We start from the raw sequence: 13886 nt of genomic DNA, 5'->3' as shown, positions 1-13886 counted from the left end.
AATCTCAGCAGCAGACTAAACCAGGTCTTCACCATACCTGGTTCCTGAAGGCAGGTCATTGCTCTACTCTGTATTGAGCATGGTTGTTGGTACTCAGTGAGTTGTCCTGTCCAGCCTCCTGTCCAAACAGGTCACCTGGGAAATGGTCTGCAGAACCATAAGCTGAATCCATACTCCCTTCTTATTGCTACAAACTGTAGTTTTGGATTTCTAATGTCTTGGAAAGAGGATTCATATGGACAAAATTACATCATGTTTTGAAACACTTTCAAAGAGTGCCATCTCTCTCTGTCAGATGCATCTGATGGAGTAGCTTAGCCCTGTCTGCTATTAAATACCTCCACATCTGGGGACATACACTTATCCATACCAAATGGAGATGCAGTCTTTTATTCTTTAATTCTTTATTCTTTTTAATTTTAAAAAATACTGAATTTTTAATAATATTTTTATTTCTTTTATGAGTATGGCTGCCGAGAAAAGTCATTGTTGTTTGATATAATAATAAAAAATGATCTGGAAAGCAAATTAGCATGCTGTTGCATGCATTTTGGGAAACTCCAGGGTGCACTGCACATTTTTTATGTCCAGGTCCTGCTGCACCACAGGTTAATGAGAGAATATGTGAGGCCAAACCAGCAGCATGGTGCTGGACCTGAAACTTCCTCCCTGATATAAAGAAGTTTCAAAACTTTGTATTGGAGTCTATGTTTCTGGCTTTAGCTTTATGATTAACCTGCCGTCCCCTCAATGTATGAGCTCTAAGACTTTTGACAGAAAATCCAAGACTTAATAAACTGTGAGAACTGTTGCAAACCTGATATGGATTTTACCAAAGCTTTAAGGGTCAATTCATTTAAGCTTCAGATATGATCTGACTCACTTTATTCACAGTGTATTCATGCCTGACTTGACTTAACATACCAAAGAGGTGGAGTATCCAAAAAGTCAACACACAAAAGAGAAATATCCATAGGAGGTGTCAGCTACCGGTAACGTGGAAGTAACTTTGGGTTTAACTCTATGAAGCTTCACAGCTTTGAAGTTACGCTAAACATAGGAAGAAGAAGTTTTCATTAATACTATTTTTATTAGGAAGAAGTCGCATATAGATAACAAGAATTTGGTGAAAACTCAGTTGTTTTGCTTGTTTTCCCAGTCTTTTTGAACACAACTCTGTTTAGATGTTCTCTGTTTATATGTATATTCTTACATATATATATGTTTAAGAACACTGTATGTAATTACACTTAGTTCAAACCTTTAATCATTTTTTATTTTGTCACTTAAAAACCTCCATGCATGTTAACATACCTTGTTGAAGAACATCTTTTTTTTTTTTTTTTTTTTTTTTCCCCCTTCCTCACTCTTGGAGTAGTTTCAATATTTTAAAATGTGAAATGTTTCCAGCAACATGAAAATCTAAACAATGCAATCTGGCTGGGTCTTGATTTTGAAAAAGGCTACTAAAATTAGGGTAATCCATGGGGATTCGACAGGCAAGAAGTCATCCTTCTCTACTATATACACTTGCTGTGAAAACAGGAGGATTTGTGATATTGTCCAGAGCATGAAATTCAGAGTTCTTCCAAAGACTTTCAGTATTTGTTTTGATTTCTAATAAATAGAAAATTCTGCCTCTCATATCATTTAGGAATTGAAGACATGAGCAAATAAATATTTCATGTGATGAAAATTTAATTAGTATTGACATAATTATTGCAAGTTATTCAAGAGTTAAGATGCAAACCCTCTGTCCTTTAACAACTTGATATCCTTACTGATGACTATCTTTTTAGTTTTCCCAGAAATGTCACCGAATCTAGCTCTGCTATGGTATCGTTGTTTTTGTGATGTCCCTTTTTCTCTAATTTCACATCTCACAGTCTGTGGAATGTACTGAATGGCATGGATTCTTTAGTCTTTCCTTTTTAGTTATTGTTTTGCTAAATAGTCTGTGATCTGTAATTGATGTTTACAAAAATAACTGCTTACGGTTTTGTTTATTTGTTGCATTATACTATGGTATAGATTTCTAGGATAATGGAAATTTTTCAGCATGTTATTTCAGGGATCTATTTTCATTATATGCTAATGTTTATGCATAAAATATCCTGTTTACTTGTTGTTGGATGACAAGCAGCTTGTCAGGTATGCATGACTGACTTTCTTCTAAGGATATTTAAAATTCCTTATATGAAGATCCTTATATGAATAGATATCCTCAAGTAACTCAATGAGGGGAAAAAGCACCTTACTGTATATTTATAGTTTTGATGGCCTAAGTACTACCTTATTGAATTTTGTTTTCCCTTTTTTTTTTTTTCTTCTTCATATCAGTACTTAACAATTGCTAGTTGAAGCTAATCACTTAAATCAAGCAATATTTTTTCTGCTCTTTAAGTAATTAAATCTTTCTCATATAGTAATGGTAATAGTAAACCAAGACTTAACCCCTAGAAAAAAGGAGTTAGACCTTGGAGAGATAATAAATCAGAGATTAAAAAACTTAAACTTCTGAGCTCAAGTTGTTTCCCAGGACTTAGTAATTACTTTAATTTGGTGTGAAATCTGTTGTACTGGTGCAGGACTTGAATGTAAGGTGTTCTAATATGCATCAGGTTGTCACAGATTTTCTCTGAAGTTTGGAAGAGTTCATCAGGAGATTGTTGCTTTCCCTGCTTTAGGCTGTGCTGCATTATGTATATCATCATGAAACAGCTAAAACACTATTAATAACTATAGATGTTTATTAAAAATACTCTGACTCTCTGAATACGCAATCTTAACAGCTGCTTTCTACAGGCCTACTAAGCTCAGTGCCTTAGCAATTGCATAGCATAAAGAAAGTGTGATTTGGCTGATTAAACCAATCCTATTTCTGAGACGTTTTGTTTATACTTCCCTGGTGGTATCTTCCAGTCTTCTAGATCCCAGTCTTCTGGGGTCTGGTGCCAGAGTACTCTACATCCATATTGCTAAAGATGCTTCAAGGTGATGTTTTGTTGTATCAGCAGATCCCTAGGGGAGATCTTAATCAAGTACATTAACAAAGTGTATTACTATGTTAGGGTCATGGATTTTCATAAGAAGATGTAGATTAGTGCACTTTTTAAGAAAAATTCTCATGAATAAGGATTAAGTGAATATAGGGCAAGAACATCAACAATTAACCCATTTAAACTAGCCTAATTTCAATTAAAAGACAAAATCTGTTCTCATACAGACTGAGGATGACTGTTGCACAGAGTTTTTCTGTCTGGGCATATCTATCTATTTGTGTCACATACACTAGAATCAAGGCAAAAATTAAACTGTTAACTTTGACTGTATTATGTACATAATCCACATAAAGTGTAACAGTTACATTTTAATAATGTTCACTATATCAAGTGCAAATATTTAAAAGACAGGAAACACCCTATATTGCTAGACAGCAGAAATGTCTTTATTTAGCAAGTGCTTGGTGAGGAAGGGATTTTGGTTGTGGTTTTGGTTTTGTATTACAGTGAAGAATCTTATTGTAAGAACTCTTTTGAACCCTATGCCCCAGTTATAAGACTCTTCCAGAGTTATCAGTGGTTTAGGATATAAGACCTCAAATTTTGCCTGGGGCCCTAGAACAACCTTACCTTAATCTTGCCCTACATTGACTATATTATCTAAAACATCTTCACTATCTTCTCTCAGTTACATCAGTTTCGCCTACAGCAAAACTGGGCTGGCTTCCTGAAAGTGTTTCTCTTTTTTTAAAACTTAACTTCTGTGGTTTCCTTTTTGTTCTTTTAATGCTGCACTTTATTTCTGTGTTTTCTTAGGCCAGTCTTATGTGAGATTCCACCCTAAGTAATATAAACTCTCCAATAGATTAAATTAACTCCCTGAGAATTTGCACAGATTAAAATACCTCCACTAACCATAGCCAACAAAAACAATGAATTGGGAATGGAATTAGACATGTAAAATTGTATGACTGAGCTCTCACTTAAGACAGATTAATGTTAATGATTTATTTTTCTGTGTGAAGTTTCTGGTTTTGTTTTAAGGTTAATTTCAATAGACTTGAAAGACTTTAAGACATTGATTATTGGGATCTTTGGAGTCCAAGTCATTAGAGAGATTTTCCTCTACAATTTTTCTTGCTACTGTAACTGAGATTACTGGTGACAACACTGCTGAGAATAGTTGGAAAATAATAAAATTAGCTAATCTTCTTCAACATTCAAATAATTTGAAATTAAGTTTATCTTTCAGTGAAATTGCTTCCGCAACTTCTTGCTGCAGGAGTTGCTTTGTATGGCTTTTGATCTTGTGTATTTTTCTTTATTTGTCTATAAACTAGATGATACTTGAGACATTTTAAAGTAACTGTAACAGTGATATTTCTTACACCTACCTGATGTTTCAAACTGTGAATGAAATCTACCAAACTGGGGAGATATGAAAACATGCCATTGCACTCAACAGGACCTAGTTCACAAGGTACTTAACCTCTCAGTGCTGTGGGAGATGGGAGTTGCTACGTCTCACAGGGAGAAACAGCAGTTTACTAGGACAATAAAATATGAACTTTGTTATTTCAAAAATGTTTTGTGTAAATAATGAAAGATTGTCACTGAAAGCTTACTGACACTTACAAAACAAGTCAAGCTGTGTAATAAATACCAGTATACTAATGCACTGGAGGAATCTTATTTATTATCAAATTCATACTGTTGTAGGTAACCACTAACTTTTTCCCTAGTTATATTAAATCCTATTTCATTATTTCTTTAATAAATTACATCATTAATCTTAAAATTCTCTATTTTCAGTAAAAGATTCTTGTTTATTATTTTAAGGTTAATTTTAAAGTTTAAAAATACTTAAAGTAAAAACTCTATTTTAGATGTGTGTAATTTTTATTTCCTGTTTTGATTTGCATCTTTTCTTTATATGATATTTTAGCATAGTTTAATTATCTAATATAGCTAATCAAGAGTGCAGAATCTAGAGAAATGTTTCACTTTTGCTGCCTGGCAATTAGTTTGATATAAGATATGTTAGCATTGCTGATGCAACATGGACAACCAATTAACAATGAGGTGACCTTTTTCTTTCTTTATACAGTTGTCATTCAGCAGTGCATCTCTAATGAGCATCTTGAGTTCCTGGGAACCTCTACTAAAAAAGTACTGTCATTTCTGATGAACATGCTGATGGCTGAAGTAGAGCTTTTGATAAATGAATACCTTTTATCAGCCTTGCTCTCTGGGACCCATTAGGCAAGATTTTACATTGTGTATCATTTAGGGAGCTTAAGATGTAGAAATATATTGAAATAAAGATAACACTGAACTCCAAGCTGAATTATAGGACCACCCCTTTGCATATAAAGGTAATATGATATAAAGAGGTCACAAGCAAAGAAATAATGTAGCTCTAAGTAGTGCTCACAATGGATTAAGTGTCCATGAAATGTAGTGAATTGACAAAGGTACTCAGTCATCTCAGCCTACAATAAGTTCAGTATAGACTGAGAGAAGTCATCACTGTGCTTCTCTAAACATTTTTATCTTAACCACAAAAGGGAGAAAGTCCACTTATTCTTGGGGTGCACAGATTGTTTAGGCATGCAAACGTATTATAACTACAGCATCTTTCTTTTGGGGATTTCAGAGAGCTTGAAGTAACCCTCTTATTTCTGTGAACCACATTAACGTTTTCATACACTTGAGATAACTTACATGAAAACCAGACAGATTGGGGTTTTGATGCACAAATATCTATCTACAAGATTTGTTGTGCTACAGTGTGATAGGAAGAACTGTGAATAATTTGTAAAGAATTGAGAGAAGGATTTTTGCCACTTTTTCTGTTTGCATGCAATCTGAAAGTATCCTCTTGGGGTCAGAGAGGAGAACTGCATTTAGGAGGAGACTGATGCTCAAAATATAATGAAAATGGGAGTGCCAAAAGTGACATGGCTTTCACAATGGGAAAGTTATGGGTCATTAGAAATAAAAAGTTAAATATTTTGTCTGAGGAGTTTTCATGAAACACAAGAAAGATATCTCCAAGATAAGTGAAGGATAGAACATAAAGCTGACCCGTAACAGAGTTGGGAAGACAAGTGTATAAAAAGAAAGGTAGTAGGGGTCACTGGACAGGTGGCAAATGAGTAAAGTGCTCATCCTGCCTCTCATCTTTCCAGAAGAGTTATGAAGGAGGAGAAAAAGAAAGAAACTGTCTAAGAGGGGAATGATGAAAGACAACTGATATAGATCTTTCCTTAGAGGGCTGACATTAATGAGCCTGTAATGGGCTTATTAGACTAAGTTATCTTTTGCTGAAAAGTTAAAGTAAAGTTAAGCGGTTATGCTAATAAGAAATAGAGTATCAGGACAGATTAAAAAGGGAAGAGTCAAAAGTAAAATATGGAACTCTGCATTGCTAGTCAGTTACAAGTAGTTTGACCACAAAAGAGGTGTAATTTAGGATTGCAGGACCTCGATATTTTCAGTTATCTAGTCTGAAAACTAAATTATCTCTTCTAACATGATGTATTTGTTACACAAGCACATGATATTAGTTACATATGAGCACACACATTCACATAAGCTTATGCAAAACATTTCTATTTTTTGCAGTAAATATAAAAGGTTGTGACACTCTTTCCTCTTTACAAGAGGTTTGCCTGTTTATACGGTTGAGAAATGCTTATGTTGGACACTTGTTTTGGCTCTTGAAGGCAAGCATGACAGCATAAACCAAATAAATGACTTCACTGATATATATCATAGGATACATGTCACCAAAGTACTCTTTACTGGGTAATGCAGGGAATTGGGGGAAGAGTTTTTGTTTGTTTGTTTTAAGATTTTGACAATTGGATTAGTTTTACAAAAAGTAAAAAGTCTATCTTTATTCCTTTATTCAACCTCAATAGTTGAAGTTTAAACTAGAATAAGGTAATTAAGCTGAAGCAGTTCAGGATGAGGTTTGATTTGGCTAGGTTTCATCTTTGAAAGGTTTCACTCAAAATGTTTTGTGGGGTAGTTGAATTCAGAATAGTATTTTGACAGGCCTCTTCCTAGACCACCTGATGCCTTGCTGCTAGTCCCAGCGTTTCTGAGGTCTTGCTTGGAAGAAAGCACGTGGGAAAGCTATAGCCTGGATCCAGTAGTCATGGAAACATTGATGACCCTGGCTGTAGGCAAGGTATTCCTGAGCCTGGCATACTGTGACTACTACCTTGGGAGCATAACACCCTGGGATTCAAGGTCCACAATTCGGGTGACTTGATCGTGTTATAGAGCTGCTATGTCTGTTTCATGGAATCACAGAATGGCTGAGGTTGGCAGGGATCTCTGGACATCATTTAGTGCAACCCAGCTGCTCATATCAGGGTCGGCTAGAGCAAGTCGTTCAGGGATTCAAATATCAAGTTTCAAATATCTCCGAGAATGAAGACACCACAACATCCCTGGCAACCTGGTCCAGAGTTTGACCACCCTCACAGTTAAGTCTCTTCTCATACTTAAATGGAATTTCCTGTATTTCATTTTATGTCTAATACTTCTTGTCCTGCCACTGGGTGTCACTGAGGAGAGTCTGCCTCTCTTTTCTTTACACCCTCCCATCATGTGTTCATATGTTACTGCTTGGTATGCCTTCTTTTGCAACTTGGGCTGGCACCAATCTATACAGCAGGAAGAATGATAATCCTTCCAGTGCTTTCTGCTGCAGAGCTATAACTTATACCTGGAAGACCTGTTGTTTTTGGAAAATTTAGAAGAGCAACTGGAAAATGATAGGATATTTCTATCATAGGAAGTCTGAGAGGAAAATAATGCTTAATTTAATTTGGACCAAAATCAATTAATTAAAAAGAAATATCTTAAAACCTACAGGTGGATCATAAACTTTACTGGTGTTTTATCTGCACTGGCTAGACTGATCACATTTACACTTTTTTCCCCCTTGATGCATAGTTTTGCCTATAATTTTCTTAGACTAGTTTGACTACATTATTAAAGCACAGCTGAAAATTGTATCTGTAGAATCTGAATTGTCCTTTCCAGTAGCAGGAACTGCTGGTAGCTAATAACTTATTACAATTACATATAGCATGTACATATAATAATCTATTTCAGTAGTTTCTAGGTTTGTTTGTCCATAGCTCTCACGTTATAATCTTCACTTTAGTACATTTAACATGAAGGTTAGCAACTGGAGGGATGGAAACCTACCTTTTCCATGATTTGGCCCCTAAAGACAGCTCTTCACCTAGTCAGTTTCATTCTTCTTCAGCTTTGTTTTCCTGAAGAAGTGACCTTTTTAACAGGATTTTTCAGTTTCTGTGACTCAAAAGAGAATGAAAGAGAGTCCACCTCCCACATTACAACCTTCCATGTCTCCTTGCAACTAAGGTTGCTGGTAGGTCAACAAGAAAGAGAATTGCTTGTTTAAACTAATTGTAGGTGTGTTCCACATCGGAAGTATTTTTTTCCCTAACTCTTGGAATAAGAATATACATTAGAATCTGTCCCTAACAGTATAGTTTACTTTCCGAATTGAAGTGAAGAAATATGTAAAAAAGTGGGGTTTTTTTCTTTTATAATTTTCTTGTGTTTAGGTCTGAAGGAATTAAAGCAAATTTTACTTCTTCAAGTACAGAAATCAAAACCAAGTATAAGCATAATATAAACATTGTTTAAAAGCGGAACACTAGATGTGCTGTAAACTACTCAGGTCTGTGTATCTAGATAATTATATATACTGCACTAAAGCATCATTCATTCACTTTAAAACATCTTAGAGTTCAGTTTTTTAAGGTTTCTAATTGTATTCTAAGGTGCAAGTTATGAGATCAGGACAGTATGAAGAGTTTTAATTATAACAATTTTTTTGAAGAGCAAATAGGTTTGATTGCAACATGATATTAATAATGATTAAAAAATTAGTTATAAAGCTTTCCACAAGAAAACAACACCTGAAATTTTTGTAGTATTTTATAATGAATTCTTTGAAGACTTGTAATTTACACAAGAAATTTCATTTAAAGTACAATTAGTTTTACTGGAAACATCATAAATATTGTCCTTTCTCGGGATGCTACAGGCACTCTACTACTGTGGGAGTTCATCCTGGGTGATTTTGATTACCTTAGTTGGAGACGTATCTCATAACGTTCATGTGTAGTCTTAAAAGATTAAGTCTGACTTCAGACGTTACAAGCATTTCCAATAGAATAGTTTGTTTGGGGGTGTCGTGGTTTAACCCCAGCCAGCAACTAAGCACCACACAGCCGCTCGCTCACTTCCCCCCGGTGGGATGGGGGAGAGAATCGGAAGAGTAAAAGTGAGAAAACTCACGGGTTGAGATAAAGACAGTTTAATGGGTAAAGCAAAAGCCACGTGCACAAGCAAAGCAAAGCAAGGAATTCATTCACTGCTTCCCGTCGGCAGGCAGGTGTTCAGCCATCCTCAGGAAAGCAGGGCTCCATCATGCGTAACAGTTACTTGGGAAGACAAACGCCATCACGTGCAATGTCCCCCCCTTCCTTCCTCTTCCCCCAGCTTATATACATGTCATATGGTATGGAATAGCCCTTTGGCCAGTCTGGGTCAGCTGTCCTAGCTATGCTCCCTCCCAGCTTCTTGTGCACCAGGCAGAGCATGGGAACCTGAAAAGTCCTTGACTAGTGTAAACTCTGCTCAGCAAAAACCAAAACATCAGTGCGTTATCAACATTATTCTCATCCTAAATCCAAAACACAGCACTCTACCAGCTACTAAGAAGAAAACTAACTCTATCCCAGCTGAAACCAGGACAGGGGGAACTCTCATCGTGAAAGACTGGCTCATGCACTGAATGAAAAATGTGGAATAAGATTTGTGCATGGAATAAGTATAAGAGACAGCTGAGTGTTAACATACTTGATACACAGCTGCAAGATCCAGTTTGTGTAATAAGGGCACTACACGTTACGAGTGTAGAAAGAGGGTGCTGTAATAGGACATAAGTGTTTGATAGTGTAAGGGTATGTTGGGATTTTTTTATTCAAATCTTTTTCAGTTAATTCCTTTAAAAATATGTAATACCTTTTTTTTCCTTTTTTTTTTTTTAACTGTCATTTAGATCTGGCCTTCTTCTTTTCTGATCACAATCTCTACTATTTTGTTTGTAATACATTCATTAATTTTGGCTTGTTGTTTAAGACCATGTTAAGAGTTATATCTGTATTTGCAAAATGGCTATGCTAATTCAGAGTTTAGCCACATTTTGTATTTGAATGCTGATTGGCTTGATGTTATGTTTTTATTTTACTGCTCTCCTTTCCATTTAATTTTATCAGATATCATTGAAAGTCATAGACATAGTATGCTTAACTCCCAAAACTATAGTGAACTCCTGGCATTCAGAAGGTTTTGCTTTGGCACTGAAAGCATGTGTGTTTATAGAATTTATAATAGAACACATTTGTTTACATTTGTTAAATGAATATTTATTAAATGTTTTTTTTAAACTTGGAATATGTTTACTGCAGTATATTTGGGTCAGTATTAATAATTGTGCCATATGCCTGTATATTTCTGAACCAGGTGGCTGGCAATCATATATAGTGGTCTCCAGATGAACAGCGGTTCAGTGACAGCAACAAAAAAATCTCTTGTAATGTGCACACATTACTATGAACAATCCCTGTTTTCTTCTTTGACTTTCTTGTTCAGTTCCAAATAGCATTTGAGTATCAAATATCCTATTCTTAGATGATCATTCAGTATTGGATAACTAGAATTTTTTTTTAACATATGATTGCAAGACAGACGTTACTAAACAAAGAATATCAATATTAGCATTATCTTGTCTGCAGTGCTGGTTAAGTTGCTGGTATTGTACGTCTCTTGAAAGAGTACACAGATTAGTAGGTGCTGTATCATGTATTTCCCTGAACTTACATGTGTCTCTCTAATCAGAATAAACCTATTTCCATAAACTCTACTTTGTCCTACCAATTCTTTTGTAGAAAGAAAACTTTTTCATGTCTGTTGATCACAGGCTGTACTTCATGCATACTTCAGGAATTTTTTTCATTCCAACTTATATTTTGTTTCCTGACACTCCTGAAAATAATTACAGGCAGTAGATAGAGTTGTTCTAAGGTTTTCAAAGACTTTTCTTCAACATAATCTCTGACTTTATATGTATTAATCTTTTCCTTACAATATCCAACTACAAAGAAAGTGGTAAGGTGACTTTCAGTGTGGTTTAGTTTGTCTATCAGTTATAATTTTTGAATTGCTTCAAGATATTACTGTGTGCTTCTTTTTTGTATATATAATAAATATTGTGTATAATGTGAATTTCTAATGCAGATTTTTCCTAAGTGTCTCAAAAAAAAAAAAGTTTAAATTCTTTCAGTGGGAGATTCATACTCTAAGTCAAAGTATATGGAGTTGTTTATTTTCCTCAAAGTTTCAGAAAATAAAGTGACACATAGAGAGTTTACCTAAGTTGGCCTGTAATTTATTTTTTTATACAGAGATATTTTTACGAACATGGCAAGTTCTGATTTTAATGCAACTTCAGCCAGAGAAGAATCATAGTTTTATTTTAGTCATAAATCTTGAACTTAAAGAGAACCTATTGTTTAAGAGGGGAAATCTTTCTTTTATTAATAAACTTGTATTAGTACTGGTACATGTATAGGCTCTTTTTTGAGATACTGCCATACCGTTTTTGTTTTGACTTTGTTTTCACTTTGAGCAGTTCCATTTTTCCTGTACTTTAGCTACAAAAACCCCACAATTGGTTTGCTAATACAACACTGTGTTTATCATATTGCCTGGTGATCTTCATCTGTGCTGTATACTTTGGCAAGAAACATTTAGAGACCTATATTGTCTGATACTGTCACATAAGCCTATGTGTATTAGTTCCAAGACGATTTTCTACGTGAAAAGTGATGTTCAGCACCCAGCTGGTGAGTGACTGCTGGACAAATCTGACCTGCTCTGTGAGATGTTAACAGTAAAGTGCTATTTTAAAAAATGTTAACTCTTGTCACAGAAGAAATAAAAGTCTGAAGTTCTTTGTCTCTTAGAGGCACTTACCCAGGTTCACCAAGCTCTACAGCAGAGACAGTGTCTTAGAGATTTTATGCATGTTTAAACAGGAAAGAAACATCTGAATTATGCACAGATTCTGTTACTGTTGCAGTAATAAATGTTTGCCTTTCATATACATCTTCAGAATCAGTTATTGTGCATTTTTTGTGGGAATTTATTCCTAAATTAGATAAGTAATTTTATATTCCTCTCAATCTGAAGAAGAGTATAAGAAAGGGATAAGCACAGGCAAACCTAGACAATAAAGGTTCTTGCTAATTTATCATGGTATTCAGAGTGTTCACTGTATTTCTTCTATGAGACAGAATATCAAATGTACAGACTGAGCAAGAGACAACAGAACTACTGAAATTTAACGTATCATTTAGGTTGCTTTATTAAATGTAGAATGAGATTTCTGTGAATGCTTCTGTCTATTGTGTGCAGTGTATAAATTGTTAGACTCAACAGGGGATAAAAACTTGGAGGAGTTCAAGTTCTCCCCCAAAATTATTCTTCTTGTCGCCTGTGAGAACCTGTGAGAAATCCAAATTTAAAGTACCCGAAGAACTCTAGATTTATACATTTTCTCTTAATTGTCTTTTACAAGCTTTGAGTCATTTTTTCCATAAGTGTCTTGTTACGCACAACAAAAATCTTAATCTAGACCTTAAATGCCAGTCTAGAGCACTCTCTTGCAGAGAATAGGTTAGATAGACTGTAGTACCAGAAAATTCAGGAAATTTTGTTATATTGTTCCCCTCATTGGATTTTGTTTTATTGTTTGGCTGGTAAATTTTTGGCTCATAAAAAATATTTCTAAGTCCAATGTAAAAGGACATTTCCTCTAAAAATTCTATTTGAAAAAATAGTTTAATATACATCTGCAAGTATATTTTTCTATCTATTAAAAATTTAAGTTTGCCAGCATAAAGAGTTCCCAAAAGGAAAATGAAAATTAGATGTATCTTATCTCTGGGAGTAGCAGTCTGAGCTGTAATATTTCAGGTAAACATTTTTGCTTCATTTGAGCTGATAGAAAATAAATACATTTCTGCCTGAATGGCCTGTCATCTCATGGAAAGTTGAATCTTTATGCATTATGCCCCCATTTTTCAATCCAGATAGTTTTCAAATTTTGCAGTTTAGAAAATATCTTTTAAAGGGAAGAAAGTGGTTCTTCATGGGTTCTGTATGACAGTATGTATGGTACGCTCACAGGACATACTTAACTTCAGGCACCATGGTTTAGTGGAAAGGCAACTACTAATAGATGAGAAGCAATTAAAAGCAGCTTAATTCATAACTTTTCTTGATTCTTAAATATCTGAGTCCTTCTCTGCTATAGGGCAGAAGTATTTTTCTTCCCAAACAACACTTCAAATGTCATTTCTATTTTTAGAAACAAACTAAAAAGAGCAATTTACCAAGAAACAACTAGATGATCTTTAAAGGTCCCTTCCAATCCAAACCATTCATAATTCAGAACAATAATTCTATCATTCTCTTATCATTCTAAATGGACTGCATGCAAGTGTTTGTCAGCTAGATCACTAAAACACTTCATCACATAAATGAGAAAAAAAAAATACAGCCATGGTTCTGCTCTAATCTAGTTTGAAAAAAGGATCATTCAAATTTTGTCTTGCACTTTTACAGCTTTAATCTTTATATGCATATGGAAATGTCACTCCACTGAAACAATGAGAGGTATGTGTACGAATTCTACCAGAACAGTCACCATATGTAAGGAATGCAAATTCTGTGGTTCTGTCCCCATAATATCCTTTTACT

General features: G+C 34.8%; 1 protein-coding gene across 2 annotated transcripts in view; it reads left to right on the top strand.

The window, feature by feature from the left end:
• Window positions 1–13886, top strand: part of MGAT4C (MGAT4 family member C) — a 452908-nt gene that overhangs the window by 92792 nt on the left and 346230 nt on the right. The window lies entirely within an intron of this gene.

The sequence above is a fragment of the Nipponia nippon genome, unplaced genomic scaffold, assembly GCF_047370975.1.
Source record: "Nipponia nippon isolate SJK-2023a ecotype South Korea unplaced genomic scaffold, ASM4737097v1 scaffold_3, whole genome shotgun sequence".
Lineage (NCBI taxonomy): Eukaryota > Metazoa > Chordata > Aves > Pelecaniformes > Threskiornithidae > Nipponia > Nipponia nippon.
Note: the sequence above shows the minus strand (reverse complement) of the source record. Positions and strands in the feature narration are given on the sequence as shown.